Source organism: Sciurus carolinensis, chromosome 12 (genome assembly GCF_902686445.1).
Source record: "Sciurus carolinensis chromosome 12, mSciCar1.2, whole genome shotgun sequence".
NCBI lineage: Eukaryota > Metazoa > Chordata > Mammalia > Rodentia > Sciuridae > Sciurus > Sciurus carolinensis.
Window position 1 is genome coordinate 89,659,095 of NC_062224.1, and position 14,666 is coordinate 89,673,760.

Consider the following 14,666-nt stretch of genomic DNA (forward strand, 5'->3'; position numbering starts at 1 on the left):
TACAGCTTAACAAGACCCTGTCTCAAAATAAAAAAGGACTAGGGTTATAGCTCAGTCTTAAAGCATCTCTGATTTCAATCTCCAGTACTATTACTACTACTACTACTACTATTAATAATAATAATAATAATAAAAAAGAAAAATGTAGACATATTAAACTTCGAGAAATCTATACATATAAGTAAATATGTCAATAGAGTAATCATAGTCTAGAACTCTGGGTTAGAAATACAAGTCTACATAATGATGGCATCTAAAGCTCTTTGGAGAGATGACAACACTTAGCCAGTAAGTGTGGATTATTTAAAATTAAAAGGGCATTACAAGGACCAAACCCCATGAGTCACCTAGGTCTTGAGATTCAGAAGAACAAGGTTAAGAAGACAGAAGAACAGAGAACAGAAAGGTAATCCAAGAACATGGGAGGTCTTTCCATCTTCTAAGGTCTTTTTGATTTCTTTCTTTAGAGTCCTATAATTTTCACTGTAGAGGTCTTTCACCGCTTTTGTTAGATTGATTCATAAACATTTTTTTCCCTAAGACTATTGTGAATGGGATAGTTTTCTTGATTTCTCTTTCAGTTGATTCATCACTGATGTATAGGAATGCAATTGATTTATGGGTATTAATTTTATGTCCTGCTACTTTTCTGAACTCATTTATAAGTTCTAGAAGTTTTCTGTTGGAGTTTTTTGGGTCTTCTAAATGCAGATTCATGTAATCAGCAAATAGGGATAGTTTGAGTTACTCTTTTCCTATTCGTATTCCTTTAATTTATTTCTTCTGGCTAGAATTCCCAAGGACTATGTTGAAAGGAAGTGGTGAAAGAAGGCATCCTTGTCTTGTTTCAGTTTTAGAGGGAATGCTTTCAATTTTTCTTCATTTAGAATGATGTTAACCTTGGGTTTAACATACATAACTGCTATAATGTTGAGGTATGTCCCTACTATCCCCAGTTTTTCTAGTGTTTATGAATGGATGCTGTATTTTGTCAAATGCTTTTTCTGCCATCGATTGAGACCTTAGAAGATGTAAAGATCTCCCATGTTCTTGGACAGGCAGAATTAATATTGTCAAAGTGGTCATACTACCAAAAGTGCTATTCATATTTAATGCAATTCCTAGTAAAATTCCAAAGACATTCTCCATAGAAATAGAAAAAGCAGTCATGAAATTCATTTGGAAGAAAAAGCACTCAGAAAAGCCAAAGCAATTCTCAGTAAGAAAAGTGAATCAGGAGGCATCCCAATAACAGATCTTAAATTATACTACAGAGCCATAGTAACAAAAAAGACAAGGTATTGGCACCAAAACAGACATAAAGACCAGTGGTACAGAATAGAAGACACAAAGACAACCCCACATAAAGACAGTTATCTCATACAAGACAAAAGTACCATAAGCATGCATCAGAGAAAGAAGAATGATAACCTCTTCAACAAATGGTGCTGGGAAAACTGGAAATCCATATGTGGTAGAATGAAATTTACCCCTATCTTACTCTGCAAAATATTCAACTCCAAGTGGGTCAAGGACCTAGGCATTAGACCAGAGACCCAACAAGACTCCTACAATGCAAGAAGTTAAATCAAGAATAGGATGGTCTCAAACTAAATGCTTCTTCACAGCAAAGGAAACAATCAATAATGTGAATAGAGAACCTACAGAATGGGAGAAAATCTTTGCCATCTGCACCTCAGATAAAACGTTAATTTCCAGGATATATAAAGAACTCATAAAATTTAACACCACAAAAACAACCTAATCAATAAATAGGCAAAAAGAAATGAACAGACACTTCACCAAAGAAGAAATATCATTGGTCAACAAATATATGAAAAAATGTTCAACCCTCTAGCAATTAGAGAACTACAAATTAAAACTACACTGGTTCCATCTCACTCCAGTCAGAATGGCAATTATCAAGAATACAATGAATAATATGTGTTGGTGAGAATGTGGGAAAAAAGGTTCACTCATACGTTGCTAGTGGGACTGGTAAACTGGTATAACCATTATGGAAAACAGTATGGAGATTCCTCAGGAAACTTGGAATGGAACCACCATTTGACAGTTATCTCACTCCTTAGCATATACCCAAAGCACTTAAAATCAGCATATTATACTGATATGGCCACATCAATGTTTATAGCAACTTGCTTCACAATAGCTAAGCTATGGAACCAGCCTAGGTGCCCTTCAACAAATGAATGGAAAAAGAAATTGTGATATATAAACACAGTGGAATATTACTCAGTCATAAAAAAGAATGAAATTATGGCACTTTTCCTGTAAATGGATGGAACTGGAGAATATCATGCTAAGTGAAATAAGCCAATTCCAAAAAAACCAAAGACCAAATGTTCTCTCTGATATGCCGATGCTAACTCGCAATGAAGGGCAGTTGGGTGGGGGAGAAGAAAAGAAGTTCATTGGAATGAATGAAGGAAAGAGATGGGGAACGGGAATAGGAGAGAGTAGAATGAATGTCACATAAATATCCTATGTTCATATGTGAATACATGACCAGTGTAACTCCACATCATATACATCCACAGAATGGGAAGTTATACTTCATGTATGTATAATATGTCAAAATATATTCTACTGTCATTTATAAATAAGAATAATAAAGAAAAAATTTTAAAGGATAATCCAGAGAAGATAGCTTCCTAGAAAGCCAATCAAGTATTTCTCTAAAACGGAATGCTCAACTGGTCATCTACACCTGAGAAATCAAATAAGATGAAAACAGAATTGGTTGCAAGTTTGACATGGAGGTCATTGACATTGAGTAAAGAAATTTTGATGTGTTTAGAAGAAATATAAGGAGAAAACAGCTTGCAGAGAGAAAAATGCAAGGAATTTTGTCATAAGGAATGGCAAAATAATTGGGAGCATAGCCATAATGCAATAGGCAGATATATAAAAATATATAAACCCTGATATATGTGTGTGTTATATCTACATGTGATATAAATTATAACAGAACATTGAATATTCACAGAAATGACCCAGTAGACATGGGCAATTGCTGACACCTTTCTACTTTCCTTCTATTCCACAGCAAGTTAAGAAAAGGAATTTGTTTCATGATCTATGTTCATACAACTCAATCCAAATTAGTGCTAGTGGTATTAGAATAAATTATGCATGAAATCTTTGTCACCTCCAGCTCCATGGTCTCAGGTGGTAGTTGCTTTGTTTTAAAAACAAGTGTGTGCTAAGAATAGGTCTTTCCGTTTTCCTTGCAGATTTGGCAACTTGGGAGGTTCTGCTCTATGCTCAGAATCTCTCTCCACTTCCTCAATCTTTCAAACATCAATATTATAATAGTAAACATTCTGTGTTAATAAGCTTGGCGACCTCTGGATAGAAAGGTTTATTAAAAGCAAATACCAAAAATGTGGAAGCATAGAACTGTTTACTACCTTTTTATGGTGCTTTTGATATTTCTCAATTTTGGCTTTTCTATAAAATTTGATTTTAATATTCAATATTTAAAATTATGAGAAAATATTAAAAACTGAACATTATATTGATGAACTAGAGAGGTTTGTTTTATGTGGCTAATGTGAGAATTTTATTTCTCACATATTAGGTTCCTACTTAGTATACAGCAGGTTTTGTGCTATATTAGGGGGAGTTGGGGATGTTCTAGACAAAGAGAGCACAATAAGGAATGACATGGAGTCATGAAATGTTATCAATGCAGAAATCTGTAAATAGTTATCCTGGGAGTAGAATGGAACAGTGAAGATTGATAGGAAATGAAATTGAGCAGGAATACAATGTTCAAGTCTTAGAAAGTCAAGTTAAGCAGTTGGCATACCACTGGTTGAGCAGTGGTCTCAAATTTGTCAATTTTGAATTGAATCTGTGATGGGGCCAGGAGTACATATTTTAAATGCTTCCCAGGTGATTCTGATGCCTCATTCTACTTCACTGAGTCCCAAGAGCACTAGACTTTTAAGCAGGGAAGCAAACATGACATAGATTGATTACTGGTCTCTGCGGAGGACAGTTTTGACAGGGAATACTTGAACAAACAGTCAACCTAGGAGGCTAGTGCAGTTCTCATGTTAGAGATCCAAGGACTGAATGGGTACTGGAAATTCTGAGAAAGGAGGAATTAGCTCCTGAAATACTAATAGGACTTAGTTATTCATTGACAGGATGATTCCCAGGGTTCTGGCCCTGCAGACTAGCATGTTAAATGCAATCAGTGGAGTTCAAAAAATGTAGAATTATTTTGAATTTCAATGCTAGGCAGGCAGTGAAAAAATATTGAATAAGAAAAATTTTTTGCTATAAACAGCACATGTACATTAAATGGACAGGACGCAAATAAAATACACTGCTGAGCATATGTTTCTGTGGACTTGCGTGGTAGAATGCATGCTGCAGCAGTGGTGTAGAATCGTGTCTAGTCCAAGTTCATCCATTTAGAACAGAACCTCGGCCAGTGGTCATGCTACAAGGCATTGGAGCTAGATTACCATGGAGAGAATACTGACATGATATACTCAGGGTATTCAAGAATCCACATCTATAGATTGTACTTAAAACAAGGACTTTGGTGCAAAGAGAGGAAGAAACATCACCAAGCCCTGGCAAAAGCTCAAATGTGCTTTAAAAACACGTGAAAAGTAATAAAGTAAAAAAAACAAGCTTGTCTGATAAGCATGTGAGAGAATATTCCAGGGCAATATTTCCAATTCCTAACTTGTACTGCTTTAGTAAAAGCCACATCTATAGGACTGAACCTGCAGTATGAAGTTCCTTAGTGACTATGGTTGAGCAAGACAGAACAAAGCAACTGATTGACAAGCAAAATTCCACGTTTCTCCAAAACTGGCATCATGTCCCAATAATCAAGCTCCATTGAGCTGCAGGCTCCATCTTATATTTACAAATGCTGGTTTCCAACCAGAATGTGAGTAGTTAAAAGGTATTAACTCCTGCTAAATAGTTTCCTTAGATACAGGTCTAAAAACTTTTAGTTCTTAGACTGTAAGTGTGATGGGTTGACATATTTGACTCCATGGAAATGTTATAGGCCAGGCTATATGGGCAATGACTAAACAGACTCCATTTTACCTTGAGATTCCATGTTATGTAGGAAATGCTTCTCCCATGGGAACACCCTGCCTCTGTACCCTTCAATAGTTTCTTGGCATGAGTTGTTTGGCAATAACAAAATGACAAAATGGCAATTCTTACACAATGAAAAATTATTCTTTTTGATTCCTAGTTTCCTAAACATGTTAATGGTGATGTCAACAGTGATTGTTCAGATGTTAGTAACCATTCTTTAAATTGTACCTAAGTAAGGTCATTTTGGACCACTCCTCCCTTCTGCTAATAATTTCAGATCCCATGATGTTAGTCTGTAATTTTAAATTATAGCAATAGACACTTATGATTGATGTACTGATTTATAGTATAAAAACCCCTGCAACCCAATTGTGGGGGCGGTTCTCCCAATAGCCATTTTGGGGGCATTGTGGGAGACAGTCAGCCAGTCAGCTTAATAAAAGACTTAAATTTGGATTTCCCAGTGATTGGTCTGTTCTTAAGTTGCACCTCATAACAGCATGAATTAAAAGAAAAAGAATCCATGACAGTCTTGAGTATCCTTACAGGCTTTTAAATTTAAAAAAACGACAATGAAATCAATGAGACAAGTCATTGTACATTTTAGCATGTGAAAAAGTCTCTGATGAATAAAAGGCCTACCACGAAATTATTGGACGACTAAAAATGAGCATATCTATGTTAGTGAGTCTTGCACAGGTTTGAGAGATACTTTCTGGACTTGTAGGGAAACACAAATATTGTAAATTATCCCCTAATAAGATAAAGCAATTATTTGATTTCTGTTTTGGCCTAGATGAATTTTCTTCAAACTAAATGTCTTTTAAATAAAGACATTTTTAAAAATCGAGAGTTCTAGTAAGTTCTAACCCTGATCCTAGTTATGTATGTCCCTATTCAGAAATTAAAACAGCTGAGACCTTTTTGCTCCCTCTTCTTATTCACTTATGAGTACCACAGGGAAACAGAAATAGTGACACTGTCTGAGATTCAAGAGAGACCACAGGGGGAAAAAAATCTGTTTACATCATAAATCATTGTGACACTACTAAGAAAAGAACATGACCATTTCTGAGTAGTTGTCATTTGTGATATCAATATTAATTTCTAAAAACCCTCTGTGGACTAAAACATTTAACTCCCTATAGGATTTTGTCTTATACCTTGCTGTAAATAATGACTGCATTGCATTTATCTGACCATCACGCCTGAAAGGAGGACAAGAAAGTACAAAGGGATCCATGTGCTGACCCCGTTCAGAAAGCACGGCTTGCCTTCCCAGGTGAATAATCACAGGGCACGCAAGACCAGAATCTCCAGGAAGCTTTTTACCAAATACACGTGCTGTGGCTTTCTTCCCATGAACTACACTTACATCTATAAATAAATGTATCTATCCTTTTTGGACAAAAGGAGATGTATGAATTGGGAGACTGAAGAGAGTAGATGGAGGCTCAGAGCTTGGATCAATAGCTGCCTGAAGCACTTTCACCATTAGCATCCCTGGGACATTTGGAGGTCTGAGAGCATTTCTGTGCCTAAGTGGTTATTACTAGAAACTCAAAATCTCAGATCTAGGGTTTTAATCTTTCTGGCTTACTTATAAGTGGTAATGGAAACTACCAGCACACACAGCTGTTTTTCTTAAAAAACCTTGATGCTTTTTGACAAATGAAATTATACCTTAAAAATTCAAACCCGCTATGAAAAAAATTCAAAATGAACAGATTTTAGAGCAAATTTTTAATTATCAAATTATTCCTTGCTTTGCAAAAGGAGAAATTCATATATTATCTAAAAAGGGTCTATGTATATTTTTTCCTTCCCTAAAAAATACTTTGTGTGTAAAGTGTGACCAATGTGAGCATTCAATTATAATTCCTTTGTAGCATTCGAAATCATTTAAGTCCCAAATATGTACTAGATTTGGGGGAATATATGTAGATTACTCCAGTCTTTTACATCAAGAGCTCATATTAAGTTGGTGTAAACAACCATGAAGATAATGAATTAGGACCTGGCAATATAACTATTTTTGAATGTTCAAAATGCTATGAATGAGAAAATGATTAATTCTGCCTAAAAATTCAGAGACAAATCCACAGAATATTTCATTTTAAGGGAACTTTTTAAGCATAAGTAAAAGTATGCCAAGTGGCAAAGTGTGATAAAAGCATTCAAAGCCTGGGAGAGAGCAGACAATTGGGATGTATTTGTGGAATCAGCAGATAATTGGGATTGGTTTCACCAAGCAATGCTGAAGGGGATTATTGAAACGCATGTCTAAAACAGACCAAGCAGCATTTGTGACTTGAAATCTCTTGCCAATGAGTTTGGAGAGTTAAGACAGCATCATAAGGAGGGAAGTTTTGATGGAGAATTTTATGTGTCACCTTTACTGGGCGAAGGGATAACCAGAAAGCTAGTAAGAAGTTATTTTTGTTCCTGCCTATAAGAACATTTCTGGTACAGATTAACATTTGAATTAGTAGACTACATAAAGATTCCCCTAACTAAAGTGGATGGGCTTCCTTAAATCCATTGAGAACACCCCCCCCCCCCAAAAAAAAAAACCACCTCAAACCAAAAGACAGAATGGGTGAGTTTGCTGTTTGAGCTCTCTGGTACATCCATCCTTTCTTGCCCTGAGACATCAGAGCACTGTAGCTTGCAGAATGCAGATCCTAGGATTTCTCATTCTTCATAATCACAGGAACCAGTTTCCATTTTACATGCGTACATGTTTACACACACACAGTCTTCCATTGGTTCTTTTTCTCAGACCAATACAGGACTGATATAATCAGATTAGTGTTTACTTAAGAATGATCATTCCAGTTGTGGTACTAGAGATAAAATTGAATCACTAGAATAATAGGGAGCCCCAGGAATCTAGGGCATAGTAAAACATGGGGACTACAAACTGTGGTCCCCTGCTGTAAGGAACCGCCAATCGGAAAACTAAGAATCGTTTTTTTTATAGTTTAATAGTTGAAAATTTTTAAGTAGAAAAATATCCCGTGACATTCAAATTTCAGAGCCATAAGAGAAGTTTTATTGGAGCACAACCATGTTCATTCATTTACATGTTGTCTATGGCTGTACTCCCACAGCGACAGAGGTGATCAGAACAGAGACCACATGGCCTACAAAGCCTGAGACGTTGATTACCTAACCCATTACAGAAAACATGAACAAACTGGATGACTGGGTCCAATACGAGTTATTTTCAGAAAGATTCTTCCAGTATCTCCTAAAAATAAACTGGCAATAAGTACTCTAATTCTTCTACTTGACCTTGCAATTTCTTTTTTTAAAATTGTTTTTAGTTATACATGACAGTAAAGTATATTTTGACATATTATACATACATGGAGTATGACCCATTCCAACTAGGATCCTACTTTTGTAGTTGTACATAACATGCAGTTACACTGGTCATGTATTCATTTATGAGCAAAGGGAAAGCTATGTCCTGTTCATTCTACTGTCTTTCCTATTCCCACCTCCACTCTTTCCTTCATTTCCCTTTGTCTAATCCACGAACTTCTATTCTTCCCCTCCTTACCCTCCCTTGTTGTGGGTTAGCATTCACATATCACAGAACATTTGGCCTTTCGATTTGGGGGATTGGCATATTTCACTTAGCATTATATTTCCCAGTGCCATCCATTTACAAGAAAAATGCCATAATTTCATTCTTCTTTAAAGGCCGATTAACATTCCACATTTTCTTATCCAGTCATCTGTTGAAGGGTACCTATGCTGGTTCCATAGCTTTGCTACTGTGAATTAAGCTGCTATAAGCATCGATGTGCCTGCATCACTGTAGTGTGCTGATTTTAAGTCCTTTGGTTATATACCAAGGAGTGAGATAACTGGGTCAAATGGTGGTTTCATTCCAAGTTTTCTAAGGAATCTCCACACTGCTTGTCAGCATGGTTGCACCAATTTGAAGTCCCACTAGCAATGTATGAGTGAACCATTTCCCCCCACATTCTCACCAACAGTTATTGTTACTTGTATTCTTGATAATTGCCGTTCTGACTGGAGTGAGATAGAATCTCAGTGTAGTGTTAATTTGTATTTCTCTAATTGCTAGAGATGTTGAACATTTTTCATATATTTGTTGGCCATTCATATTTCTTTTTCTGTAAAGCACCTGTTCAGTTTCTTTGCCCATTTATTGATTGGGTTATTTGTTTTTTTAGTGTTAACTTTTTTTAGTTTTTTGTATATCCTGGAGACAAATGCCTTACCTGAGGTGCAGGTGGTAAAGATTTTCTCCCATTCTGTAGGCTCTCTCTTCACGTTCTTGTTTCCTTTACTGTGAAAAAGCTTTTCAGTTTGATACCATCTCATGTATTGATTCTTGATTTTATTTCTTGGACTTCTGGAGTCTTGTTGAGGAGGTCAGTTCCTGCTGACATGATGGTGAGTTGGGCCTACTTTTTCTTCTAGTAGGCACAGGTTTTCTGGTTTAAGGTCTAGGTCCTTGATTCACTTTGAGTTGAATTTTTTGCAAGGTGAGAGATAGGGGTTCAATTCAATCTACTACATATGGATTTCCAGTTTTCCAGCACCATCTATTGAAGATGCTATCATTTCTCCAATGTATATTTATGGTGCCTTTGTCCAGTATGAGACAACTGTCTTTATATAGGTTCATCTCTGTCTTCTGTTCTGCACCTTTGGTCTTTATGTGTTTTGGTGCCAATACCATGTCATTTTTTTTTTACTACAGCTCTGTAGTATAACTTAAGGTCTTCACTTTTCTCATTAAGAATTGCTTTGGCTCTTCTGAGTCTCTTATTTTTACAAATGAATTTCATGAATGCTTTTTCTATTTCTATAAAGAGTGTCATTGGAATTTTACTAGGAATTGCATTAAATCAGAATAGCACTTTTGGTAGTATGGTCATTTTGACAATATTAATCCTGCCTATCCAAGAACATGGGAGATCTTTCCATCTTCTGAGGTCTTCAATTTTTTTTAGTGTTCTATAGTTTTCATTGTAGAGGTCTTTCACCTCTCTTTTAGATTTATTTCCAAGTTTGTTTTTTTGTGTTTTCTTTAGGCTATTGTGAATGGGATCATTTTCCTGATTTCTATTTCAACTGATTCATCACCAATATATAGGAACACAACTGATTTATGGGTGCTAATTTTATATCCCACTACTTTGCTGAATTCATTTATGAGTTCAAGAAACTTGACATTGCAATTTCAACTGAAATAATTTAAACACATATACATATGCATACACACAAACACACACACACACACACACAAACAAATGCTTATTGTAAAAGCCTCTGGAGCACCATAAACTTGAGTACATGGAATATTCTTGCAACTCCCATTCTGGAGAAAGTGGTATCATTTGTCAGGACAAAAGTAAAAGATATTTTGAGGAACAGTGATTAATAACTTAAGCTTTGATGTCATTCAGTCCTGAACTATGACTATATCTATATAAATTCATTAATTAGCCGTGTACTTGGTGATTCTAGGCAGTCCCCAACTGCTGATGGTTTGAGTTATGCTTTTTCAACTTTATAATATGCATTCAGTAGAAACCAAATTTTGAATTTTGAAATTTGATCTTTTCCTGGGTTACTAACATTCAATACAATAATCTCAGAGGAGAGCCTTTCTGACCAGAACAAGCTCCAAGTCCCGGAGCCAGCGCAGCGCAGCGTACTCCGGCACACAAGCAGCTTCAGGGACCAGGACAGGGCAGCCAGAGACTTCCCCAAGCAGCCTGGACCCCTGTAGTGGGAGGTGCCTTTCAAGGCTCGCTTCTCAGAGCAGACCGCCCAGTGAGAGGCTTTCTAAATAGAGCCAGCCACAAGTGCCCGAACCAACGGAGAGCTTCGATCCACAAGCAGCCTCTGGGATCAGGGCAGGGCAGCCAGAGACCTCTTCAGGCGGCTCTGCCCACTCCGGTCACAGGCTCTTTCCACGGGGCGATCCAAGATAGCAGCCTAGAGGGTGACTGCATCCCCAGTCGCTCCAGAACCCAGGAGTTAAGAAGGGGAGGCATTGAGGGACTCAGACTGAAATAGAGCCACGGGTGAGTCTGCCCACTGGGTAAAGCTCGGCCCGGGTGGCAGGCACAGATAGGGGTGGCTTATCAGAGCCGGGCAGGGCAACTAGAGTCTTCCCCAGGTAGCCTTCCACACTCCGGTGGTGGGCTCCTCCCACACGGCCAGCTGCACAGTGCAGGCCCCCAGTGAGAGCCTTTTGGCACAGAGCCAGCTCCAAACCCTGGAACCAGTAGGGGTTAGGGGCAGCTTTCTTCGGATGCACTGCATTATCAAATTCCTCCAAGACATCAGGCTACTGAAGGCTGGGAGGTGATACACTGGAAATCTACCAGAACACTATAAGTCAATAGCGGAAATCTGCAATATCTCAGGGTCCCACTGACAGCTGACCAATATGAGAAAACAAGGGAAGAAAATGTCCCAAACAAACCTAGATACTACATCAATAAAACCCAATGACAGCACAGCAGAAGAAATATCAGAAAGGGAGTTCAGAATGTACGTAATTAAAACGATCAGGGAAGCTAATGAGGAGATGAAAGAGCAAATGCAGGCATTGAAGGAGGAGATGAAAGAGCAAATGCAGGCATTAAATGTTTGCACCAATCAACAGTTTAAAGACCAAATATGGGAAGCAAGAGATCATTTCAATAAAGAGTTGGAGATGCTGAAAAAAAAGCAAACTGAAATACTTGAAATGAAGGAAACAATAAACCAAGATAAAAACTCCATAGAAAGCATAACCAATAGGATAGAACACCTGGAAGACAGAACCTCAGACATTGAAGACAAATTATTTAATCTTGAAAACAAAGTTGACCAAACAGAGAAGATGGTAAGAAATCATGAACAGAATCTACAAGAATTATGGGATATCATGAAAAGGCCAAATTTAAGAATTATTGGGATTGAGGAAGGCTTAGAGAAACAAACCAAAGGAATGAACAATCTATTCAATGAAATAATATCAGAAAATTTCCCAAATCTGAAGAATGAAATGGAAAACCAAGTACAAGAGGCTTATAGAACTCCGAACATACAAAATTACAACAGACCCACACCAAGGCACATTATTATGAAAATACCTAACATACAAAATAAAGACAGAATTTTAAAGGCCGCGAGAGAAAAGAATCAAATTACATTCAGAGGGAAACCAATAAGAATATCAGCAGATTTTTCAATCCAGACCCTAAAAGCTAGAAGAGTCTGGAACAACATATACCAAGCCCTGAAAGAAAACGGATGCCAACCAAGAATCTTTTACCCAGCAAAACTTACCTTCAAATTTGATGATGAAATAAGATCCTTCCATGATAAACAAAAGCTAAAGGAATTTACAAAAAGAAAGCCAGCATTACAGAACATTCTCAGCAAAATATTCCATGAGGAAGAGATGAAAAACAATGATGCAAATCAGCAACAGGAGGCGCTAGCCTAAAGGAATAGCCAAATAAAGGAGAAACCAAATCATGTCAAAAACAAATATGAGTCAATTGACTGGGAATACAAATCATATCACAATAATAACCCTGAATGTTAATGGCCTGAATTCATCAATCAAAAGACATACACTAGCAGATTGGATTAAAAAGAAAAATCCAACAATATGCTGCCTGCAAGAGACTCATCTCATAGAAAGAGACACCCATAGACTAAAGGTGAAAGGATGGGAAAAAACATACCACGCACACGGACACAGCAAAAATACTGGAGTATCCATCCTCATTTCAGATAATGTGGACTTCAAACCAAAACTAGTCAGACGGGATAAAGAAGGACATTATATGCTGCTTAAGGGAAGCATAAATCAGCAAGACATAACAATCATAAATATCTATGCCCCAAACATTGGCTCATCCACGTACATCAAACAAATCCTTCTCAATTCCAGAAATCAAATAGACCACAACACAATAATACCAGGCGAAATTAACACACCTCTGTCACCACTGGATAGATCGTCCAAAAAAAAATTGAATAAAGAAACTATAGATCTCAACAACACAATCAACAATTTAGACTTAACGGACATATATAGAATATACCATCCAACAAAGAACGAATATACTTCTCAGCAGCACATGGATCCTTCTCTAAAATAGACCATGTTTTATGCCACAAAGCTACTGTTAGCAAATACAAGAAGATAGAGATACTACCTTGTACTCTATCAGATCATAATGGATTGAAATTAGAAATAAATGACAGAATAAAAAACAGAAACTTCTCCAATACCTGGAGATTAAATAATACACTATTATATGATGAATGGATAACAGAAGACATCAGGAGGGAAATAAAAAAATTCTTAGAAGTAAATGAGAACAAAGACACATCATTCAAAATCTCTGGGACACTATGAAAGCAGTACTTAGAGGAAGGTTTATTTCATGGGGCGCATTCAAAAAAAGAAGTAGAAATCAACAAATAAATGACTTAACACTATAGCTTAAAGTGCTAGAAAAAGAAGAGCAGACCAATACCAAAAGTAGTAGAAGACAGGAAATAGTTAAAATCAGAGCCAAAATCAACGAAATCAAAACAAAAGAAACAATTGGAAAAATTAACAATAAATAGTTGGTTCTTTGAAAAAATAAATAAAATTGATAAACCCTTAGCCACACTAACAAAGAGAAGACGAGAGAAAACTCAAATTACTAAAATTCGGAATGAACAAGGAAACATCACAACAGACACGAGTGAAATACAAAACATAATTAGAAGCTATTTTGAAAATCTATACTCCAACAAAACAGAAAACCTCGAAGACATCAACAAATTTCTAGAGACATATGAATTACCTAAACTGAACGAGGAGGACATACACAACTTAAATAAACCAATTTCAAGCAATGAAATAGAAGAGGTCATCAAAAGCCTACCAACAAAGAAAAGTCCAGGACCAGATGGGTTCTCAGCCGAGTTCTACAAAACCTTTAAAGAAGAGCTCATTCCAATACTCCTCAAAGTATTCCATGAAATAGAAGAGGAGGGAACCCTCCCAAACTCATTCTATGAAGCCAACATCACCCTGATACCTAAACCAGACAGAGACACATCGAGGAAAGAAAATTTCAGACCAATATCCTTAATGAACATCAATGCAAAAATTCTCAACAAAATGTTAGCAAATCACATACAAATATATATTAAAAAGATAGTGCACCACGATCAAGTGGGTTTTATCCCAGGGATGATTTCAACATTCGGAAATCAATAAATGTCATTCACCATATCAACAGACTTAAAGTTAAGAATCACATGATTATTTCAATAGATGCAGAAAAAGAATTCGATAAAATACAGCATCCCTTCATGCTCAAAACACTAGAAAAAATTGGGGTAGTGGGAACACTCCTTAACATTATAAAGGCCATCTACACTAAGCCCATGGTCAATATCATTCTAAATGGTGAAAAACTGAAAGCGTTCCCCCTAAAAACTGGAACAAGGCAGGGATGCCCTCTTTCACCACTTCTATTCAACATCGTCCTTGAAACTCTAGCCAGAGCAAT